This window comes from Ictidomys tridecemlineatus, chromosome 6, assembly GCF_052094955.1.
Source record: "Ictidomys tridecemlineatus isolate mIctTri1 chromosome 6, mIctTri1.hap1, whole genome shotgun sequence".
NCBI lineage: Eukaryota > Metazoa > Chordata > Mammalia > Rodentia > Sciuridae > Ictidomys > Ictidomys tridecemlineatus.
In genome coordinates, this window is record NC_135482.1 from 97,206,280 (window position 1) to 97,214,528 (window position 8,249).

The window sequence follows — 8,249 nt, forward strand, 5'->3', positions numbered from 1 at the left end:
TACAAAGTAGGGAGAGGGAAGCAGATGAAGACCAAATGTGAAACTCTGGGAAACTCAGGCAGGAGCTTTTAGCTCATTTCCAGCCCCACTGCAGGCGCCATTCCCTGCTTCCTCCAGAGACAGATTCCTACCATCTTTGTGGGAAAAGCTGCTCCTTCTAGCAGCTGGAAGGGCTTCCTAACCACCAGATAGCTCATTGCTCTTCACATGGAAATGCTAAAAGTTTCTAATATTCCAGCCCTAAGTTCCTAAAGAATTTTAGAACTCAGGTTGCAGGGCAAAGCCTTCAGAAAAAATGGGGGAGAGGGGTAAAATAACATCATCAGCAATAACAAAAAAGACCATTATTTCAGTGTAGCTTACCATCTCCCCACCCCAACACAGTAAAAACAAAAATCTCTCTGGTTTTATTATCTCTCTCTGCTCTATGTCTAGGTTTAGTGAAGTTCTGTTGGTCCCTCCCTTGGCTGTGGCTATACCCTTATTTGCTTGATGCAACAGAGCCAATGCCAAGTTCATTTTTCTGTGCCAAGCTGCTTTTTGGTAAATCAAAGAAACAACAAAACAGCCTTTTGGAATTTCTCACTATGCAAAGATTTAGCTAGTTTCCAAATAAAATACTCTGCCCTTGTACAACAATCTGCAATTGCAGAGGTGGATCATTCCCAGCAGAAGATTAGACATTCTCCACCATCATGCAATGTACTCTCATTCCCCACACCAAGGCTAACTACCACCATTAATGTAAACCACAGCAAAACAGGAAAAAAACAGTTTAGAAAAAATCTAAACTGGAGTGGGTGCTATTACATGTCCCAGGCCCCTCTTTTGCCCACACTTATGAACTTGGAATGTCCACTTCTGGCTTGACAGAAAGAGGCGCAACTCAGGAGAACTGTGGACCCAGCACAGGTCCACATAGGTCTGAAGTTAGCAAGTTTCCTGGGCCCAGCCTAGGAAAGCAGCCTGGAACAACAGATCCCAGGGATTCTCTGGAGAAGCAACAGCAGCATTATGCCTATCTTTGGTCTCTTAGTCTCATCACTCAGGTGGCCTGGAGACAGAGTAAGCAGAGAGATCCCTGTCACAATGCAGTGATGCCAGCTTGCATTTTCCTGCTGAAGATCTTTGGACAGAAGAGATTATTCCCGTGCTCGGCAGTGATCCATAGAAAACTCTCTAGAAGGGAAGTGAACTCTGAACCCAGAACAGATGGCTTGATTCTCCTTGAGCACCCCTGTTGGGCCTACTTGGGGTTCTCAGAAACTAAAGACATAGGAATGTGCAGGATCTTGGTGCTAGGTCCTGCTGCTTCTGAAGCTCCATCTCAGCACCTCTCTGCATGGCCACCTCTTCCAACAGCTGGGAACTGCTGAAGTCCTTCTTGTCCTGCTCTGGGAGTGTGGGCGGTAGTGTGTTGATGAATCCACCTGCAGAACTCCCAGCCTCTGTCCTGGTCAGCAGGGCAAGGGTACTAGCAGGGATCACTAGGGACTTGGGGGACCTCAGTTCCCCCTGTGGGAAGGGGATGCTGGCTTTTCACCCTAGCCTATGTGGAATGTCATGAAACACACAAAGAGAGCACTTTGGTTGGAGTACATATATGGCCAATACCAAGGGGCTGTTTTCACCAGACAGGGCCACTTCTGAGGCCTTACCACTAAGGCAGACAATGATGAACCGATTAGGATCTTTACAGTCCTTCCAAAGCACATCTGGAAGAAGCTGCCACGGGACCTAGATGAACTAGTTGCATATCTGCAGCACCAAGAGGATGGTCTGCCCAGAAAGGCTCAGCTTATGCGCTGAGGGACAGGCCTTGCAGGGGTGCAAGTACAGACAATTCTGGAGGATCTACAGAGAGTTTCATCTGTATCTCCTCTGGCCTGCCAGCTAGAGGAGGCCTTTGTCCTCAACCAGATCACTCCCAGTGCCTAGGAGCTAGGTTGGACCTTGGATAAGCCTCAGATATGCCACATCTCAGGAGGGATGGGGGGGGGGGCTTCAGCTCCCTCAGCCCACTTGGGGGCCTGATCCTCTTTTCCTATGTGACTTGAAATTATTTTTGTTTGTATATCCTCTGATTACTTCCTATGTTATCTTTCTTATACTATTGAGTCCAACCAATGAGTTTTATTGTTGTAACTGTATTTATTTTAATAATTTCCACATTTAGTTCCTTTTCATATAAATTTATAATGTCTATTAATATTGTTCTATGTTATGAACATTATAATATCAAAGAAAAATATATATCAGGCTAAAACTGAATGCATCTCAGAATGCATTTTATGCAATTTTTCTGTGAGGGATAATATTTTCAAATAAATTGAAAACTTTTAAAAGTTCCACAGTTTTAAAAAATTACCTTTGGAGCTGCACATTAATAGAAAATGATTTTTGCTTATAAATTAAAGAAAATAGGGGCTGCAGTAGTGGCTCAGTGGTAGAGCACTTGCCTAGCATACATGAGTTGCTGGGTTCGATTCTCAGCACTGTATATAAACAAATAAATAAATATGCATTGACAACTATTTTTTTTTAATTAAAGAAAATAGCTTTGAAAGATTTGGAAAAAAAACTGTAGCAAAAGAGACAGATATGCTTTCTGAATGTAAGGTTAAAAATACTGGAAATATGTAACATACCTAATGAGAATATTAACTCAGGAAAAGTGCCTGGTAAGTAGAAATTAAGGAGACTGGAAACACTTATTAATTCTTTTTTATACTTCTTTTGTGATGTTTACAAATTCAAAACAAATTTTAACTCACAGAAGTATTTTTAAATAATGTTGTATAAAATCTTTGTCAGATAAAAATTCTCACGTGTAATTATCTCAACATTGGTGTCTTTTCATTCATGTTGTGGTTTCCAGGTTGCTGTCATAATGAGTGATTTTCTATTGCTTTGTAGACATTTTGGATATTTAATTGTAAGACTCTGTGAACTAACCCCTTTTCCCCTAATGCGGTCTTCCTGCTATGTTGTAGCAGAGAGACAGGAGTCTTGGCTGCCCCTTCCCACAGTGTCCCTCTGACAGCATCTTCAGAAAATCAGGGCATTGACTTATAGAATCTCACTGCAGATGGATGGTGGGGTAGAAGTCTTTTTCTCCTGTTGGCTATTCTGATATTGTCTTACTTCTCCTGTGGAAGTGGGACACAGACCTCACCATTTGGTTGCTTCAGAATTGGAGTGTGAAATCAGCTTCTCCCCGTCCCCTTGACACAATACTAATAAAAATAGGGCACTGACTCATGATGCTCATTACTCTCTGGGGAGTTGCAAGTTTACATCTCAGTGTTGTGTTGCCTTCTCCTTTCTGAATATGACTGTGGCTCAGGATCAGCTTCCCAAGAAACCTCATTAACACTACTATGCAGGGGAATTAGAGCTCCAATTGCTGGTGAGCAAAGAGGGCTGAGGTGGAGATGAAAAACAATTCTGCATTCAGTTTTGCAGAAATGGTGGCATGGGGGTAGAGGGTGTTGGAAGGTGATATTTGTCCTGATGAAGCCAGAATTAGACAGGAAGTCAGTATAGATAGGTAAATTGAGTCAGGTCAGATCAAGTAAAGCAAACTTTGAATGAAGGGAAGTTGGAGCCTGCCCCCTGAAGAATTGAAATGCTAATTATTAAGAGCCCTTCCTCCACCCTTATCAAGAACTTGCCAGTTGACAGAGTTACAGGAATTGCCCCTCCCTTCAGGGATCCATAAGGTTGTTAATTAATGTGTCCTGGGATGCACCACCCTGCTCTTCCCCCTTCAGCCCTCCTGTTTCCCACCTTTTGGTCCTCCCACTGAGCATTCCTGGGCCTGTTCAAGTATGCAAGAAGGAAAAAGATAAGGGGAAGAGGGCAGGAGAACAAAGGAAGAGTAGGACATATAAAAAGTTCAGAACACCTTGGTTCTGGGGATACCAGGATACCAGCTATGGTCCCCTTCTCCCTCCCGGAAGAAGTCTATATTACCCTTTTTAAAATAAACCCTACTTTATATACTTGCCTTGACATGCTTCTCTAATGTTCAAACTTCATCATGTGAGTAGGCAGGACTCATCAGTGAAAACACTGATAATATCTATCTAAAGTAGGGCAGAAATCACTAAAGATTTCTGTAGTTTGATCTGTTGCCAATACTGTATTTTGGATAACTTTTTTTTTCATACCAGGAATTGAACCAGGGGTTATTTATCACTGAGCAACATCCCCAGCCCTTTTTATTTCTTATTTTGAGACAGGAGTCTGTCTAAGTTGCTTAGGGCCTTGGTAGTGAAAGACCCTAGCCCAGTTAGCCCAGTTACCTAAGGCCAAGATATGAAACCAAGATAACAGGTTCAGGCGCCAGGCATGCTTTCCAGACAACCGGTTGAAGAACAGAGCACCCACATCCTGGGGCATGAATGAATAAACAGGAACAGATAAGCAGGAACAGAAAGAATAGAATGCAGACCTGTGGTTTTTGGAATGCAGACCTGTACCCCCTAGGTGGCCTATATGCTAGATTTAAACAAACCAATAAGAAACCTGTTGCTTCCCGCGTGCGCGAAACCTGTCCTAAACCCTATAAAAATCTCTGTATCCCCAAGCCCGGTGTGCCAGTTCACCAAAGCTCCAGCTGAGGTTCTGTTGGGCACCCGCAGGCGCCTGTGTCCCAATAAACCTAAACCTCTTGCTTTTGCAGCCAGTGTTTCGTGTGATTCTCCTTGGACAGGGATACGGGGGTCTTTCATTGGACGGGGGTCTTTAACAGTAGGTTGCTAGGGAGACTTTGAACTTGTGATCCTCTTGTCTCAGCACCTTAACCCCACCATGCCCAGCTTCTTTGGAGATTTTTGTTTGTTTTTTTCTTTTTTGACCCTTCTATGTTGGAGACTTCTGAGCATTTCAGAAGTCTGAGCCATATGGGAAGTAATAAGGGTACCTAGAGAACACACCACTGTGTTATTTATTAAATCCAGAAACCCCTGCGAAGTCTGCTTTGTTCTTTTCACTCTTGGTGGGGGGTCTTCCTATGCTTGCTCAAGGTGTGTGCCTACCTTTTAGTTGCAGAGAAACTTTTTGGAGTAATGCTACTTGATGGAACCAGAAAACCTCACTTAATTTTTAACTATATATTAAAATGACATACTTGATATAAAATTATAAATTGGTAGAATTATTTTGGTTTGGTTTTGTCTCTTTCATCAAGTTAAATTTGTTGTTCCTTTGTTTCTGAAGTCAACCACAATAATTTTTTTTTTCCCTAACATGGAATATATTACTCCCTGGCAGCTTTTAAATTTTTTGTTTTCACTTTTTATTTACATTTTTCTTTGATTAATTTAGTAGTGTGTTATGTGTGTGTGTGTGTGTGTGTGTGTGTGTGTGTGTGTGTGTGAGAGAGAGAGAGAGAGAGAGAGAGAGAGATCACTTTATCCTGAACTAGCTGAACATTTTGGTTGTAAGATTTTGTTCCTTATATTTTAATTATCATCATCATCATTTTTTTCTTCATCGGTATTTTTGTTGTTGCAGTACTGGGAATTAAAATCAGGGCCTCACACATGTTAGGCAAGTGCTCAACTATTAAACTACTTCCCCTCACCTTCTCTGCCTTTTTTATTTTGATGAAAGATCTCATTAAGTTGCCCAGGAGGCTGCTCTCAAACTTTTGATCCTCTTGCCTCATTTTCCTGAGCAACACATCTGGCTGTTTTTAAATTTATTCATCCTTGCATTTGCATTTTGCCATCTGTAGGTTTTAATAATGTAATGGGTAACTAACCCAAGCCTGGATACAAAACAAACTCAGGACAGGGTCCTGAGAATTAATGCCTGGAAAGGAAGTGTTCCCCTCCTGTTTCTAGGCAGTTTATCTTCTGGGAATTTGATTAGCACCCTCCACTCCTACCTTTAGGATTGTAAATGACTTCCTCTGAGATTTTCCTTTGAAGTGCAAGGTCCCTCTGGAGCCTTGGGACCCAAGGCTAGAGATTTATCTAAGGCCTTGTAAAAAGAGCCAGCCCCTTCCCCACCAACACTTTCTATGCTTCCCACTTGAAACCTCCTGCACAACTGGTTTAGACCAGAAAATTTATGACACTGGACAGCCTATAAATGTTGTGAAAAACTGGTGATGGGTGCTCAGAATTTGGAATCTGATTTCCTCTGGGCCCACTGGCATAAAATAAATTTGGAGTTCTCTCCTATGGAAAACAGTATGGAGATTTCTTGGAAAATTGAGAATGGAACCACCATTTGACCCAGCTATCCTTTTCCTGGGTTTATACCCAAAGGACTTAAAAATAGCATATTACAGGAACACAGCCACATCCATATTTATAGCAGCACAATTCACAATAGCTAAACTGTGGAACTAACCTCAATGTCCTTCAATAGATGAACGGATTAAAAAAATGTGGCATATATACACAATGGAATATTATTCAGCAATAAAAGAGAATAAAATCATGGCATTTGCAGGTAAAAGGAGTTAGAGAAGATAATGCTAAATGAAGTTAGCCAATTCCAAATAACCAAATGCCAAATGTTTTTTTTAATATAAGGAGGCTGATTCATAGTGGGATAGGGAAAGGGAGCATGGGAGAAATAGATAAACTCTAAATAAGGCAGAGGGGTTGGAGGAGGAAGGAGGGAGCAGGGGGTTATAAATAATGGTGGAATGTGTTGGACATTATTATCCAACATACATGTATGAAGACACGAATTGGTGTAAATATACTGTGTATACAACCAGAGATATGAAAAAAATGTGCTCTATTATATGTGTAATAAGAATTTTAATGCATTTCACTATCATATATAAATAAAAATGTTACAGATTGTAAAAAAATAGTATTCTTTAATTACTTAATATTTGTTCTTTGAATGTTAATAGAAAAGATTGCTAATTTTCTCATTCAAATCTTATTTCTTGAACTTTTTTCCTCTTTCTTAATAGTTTAAAGAGATATTTTAAAATTTTTTATTAAATTGATTTTTTCTATTTATCCTAGTACTTCTCTCAAATTTTTTTGTTTATATATTTTGAAGCTATTTATAAGTTGTATGTTTATGGTGAATGCTACATCTTTGGTGAGTTAGAATGCTTTTCATGTTGTAGTTAATTCTCCTATCCCTAGAAGAATTACATAAGTCAGTTCTTTTCTCTGTGAAATAGTATCACCGATTCAACATATAGTCAAATTCATTTGTTTCAGGTTATTTTAAAATTTGGTATTTTTGTTGGATATTTATTGTTTATTGGTTATGTATTGTTTATTGGTTATTTATTAGAGTACTTCATTCTTAAGATTACAAAATGCAAATATAATTTCAAAAATCAAAATATACCTTAGGATATTTTCTTAAAGGTTGTTTGTTTTCACTTTCCATGCCTATTTTTGAACCAAGAAAAGTTTTAAAATTTCTTGGTTCTTTACAAACATTTCCAATCATTTACTTTTTATATTGGTGGAAAAACTCACTCTTTGAAGGTCACATCTATTCTCATCCCCCAATTTGTTGTAGGTCATTATGATGAAACAGAGGAAAGATGATGAAGATATGTAAAGTGGCTTAACTTTTATTTTGAACAGTTTTTGAAAATTTGAAAAACTTAAAACTTCAATCATCAGAGCTCTGTGAGGCCTATTTTTTTTTTCTGCACTTTAAAAGTTTCTTTATTTCATCCTTACTCTTTTTGACTTCATATTCTTCACTACTAAGGTATTTGAGTCCTTTTAGTTAACAACTTAATTGGTATTATATTTATTTCAAATTATATTGAAAGGTGTTCAGTATCTTAAAGATGCTTATTTTCAGGAAATTAAAGATTTTTCTTAAATGAAATGAAAATCATCTTGGAAAAGTTTTTGTCTTTTTTTTTCCTTATAATTTTAAAAACTTAATCTCCATGTGCTATCTTCTTACATATACAATAACCACGTTCTTGGCAATCTCCATCAAGTAACTGGCCATCTTTTATATATTTGCATTGATTGTAAACATTGTCAGGTCTCTTTAACTGAAACCTGTAAGAAAAAGAAATTTCAATTCTAAATTAAAATTTACTTCAAATATCAATTCTATTAAATAAAAGTAAAGAAATGTATTTGTATAGAAACAAATTTCTTTGTTATATTTATTAATACATAGATTACAAAGAATGTTAATTCTATTCAGAAGTTAAAGAAGGAGGTGCAAAGCAGGGAATTCTAAAATGCTGTTGTCTTATTTAGGCAATGATAAAGCTATCAAAAAGT

The 8,249-nt window shown here is 38.7% G+C and overlaps 1 pseudogene; it reads right to left on the reverse strand.

Annotated features, from left to right (window-relative positions):
* Positions 1-1,246: 1,246 nt before the first annotated feature.
* LOC101955067 (homeobox protein TGIF2 pseudogene) lies at positions 1,247-7,965 on the reverse strand (annotated as a pseudogene).
* Positions 7,966-8,249: the final 284 nt, after the last annotated feature.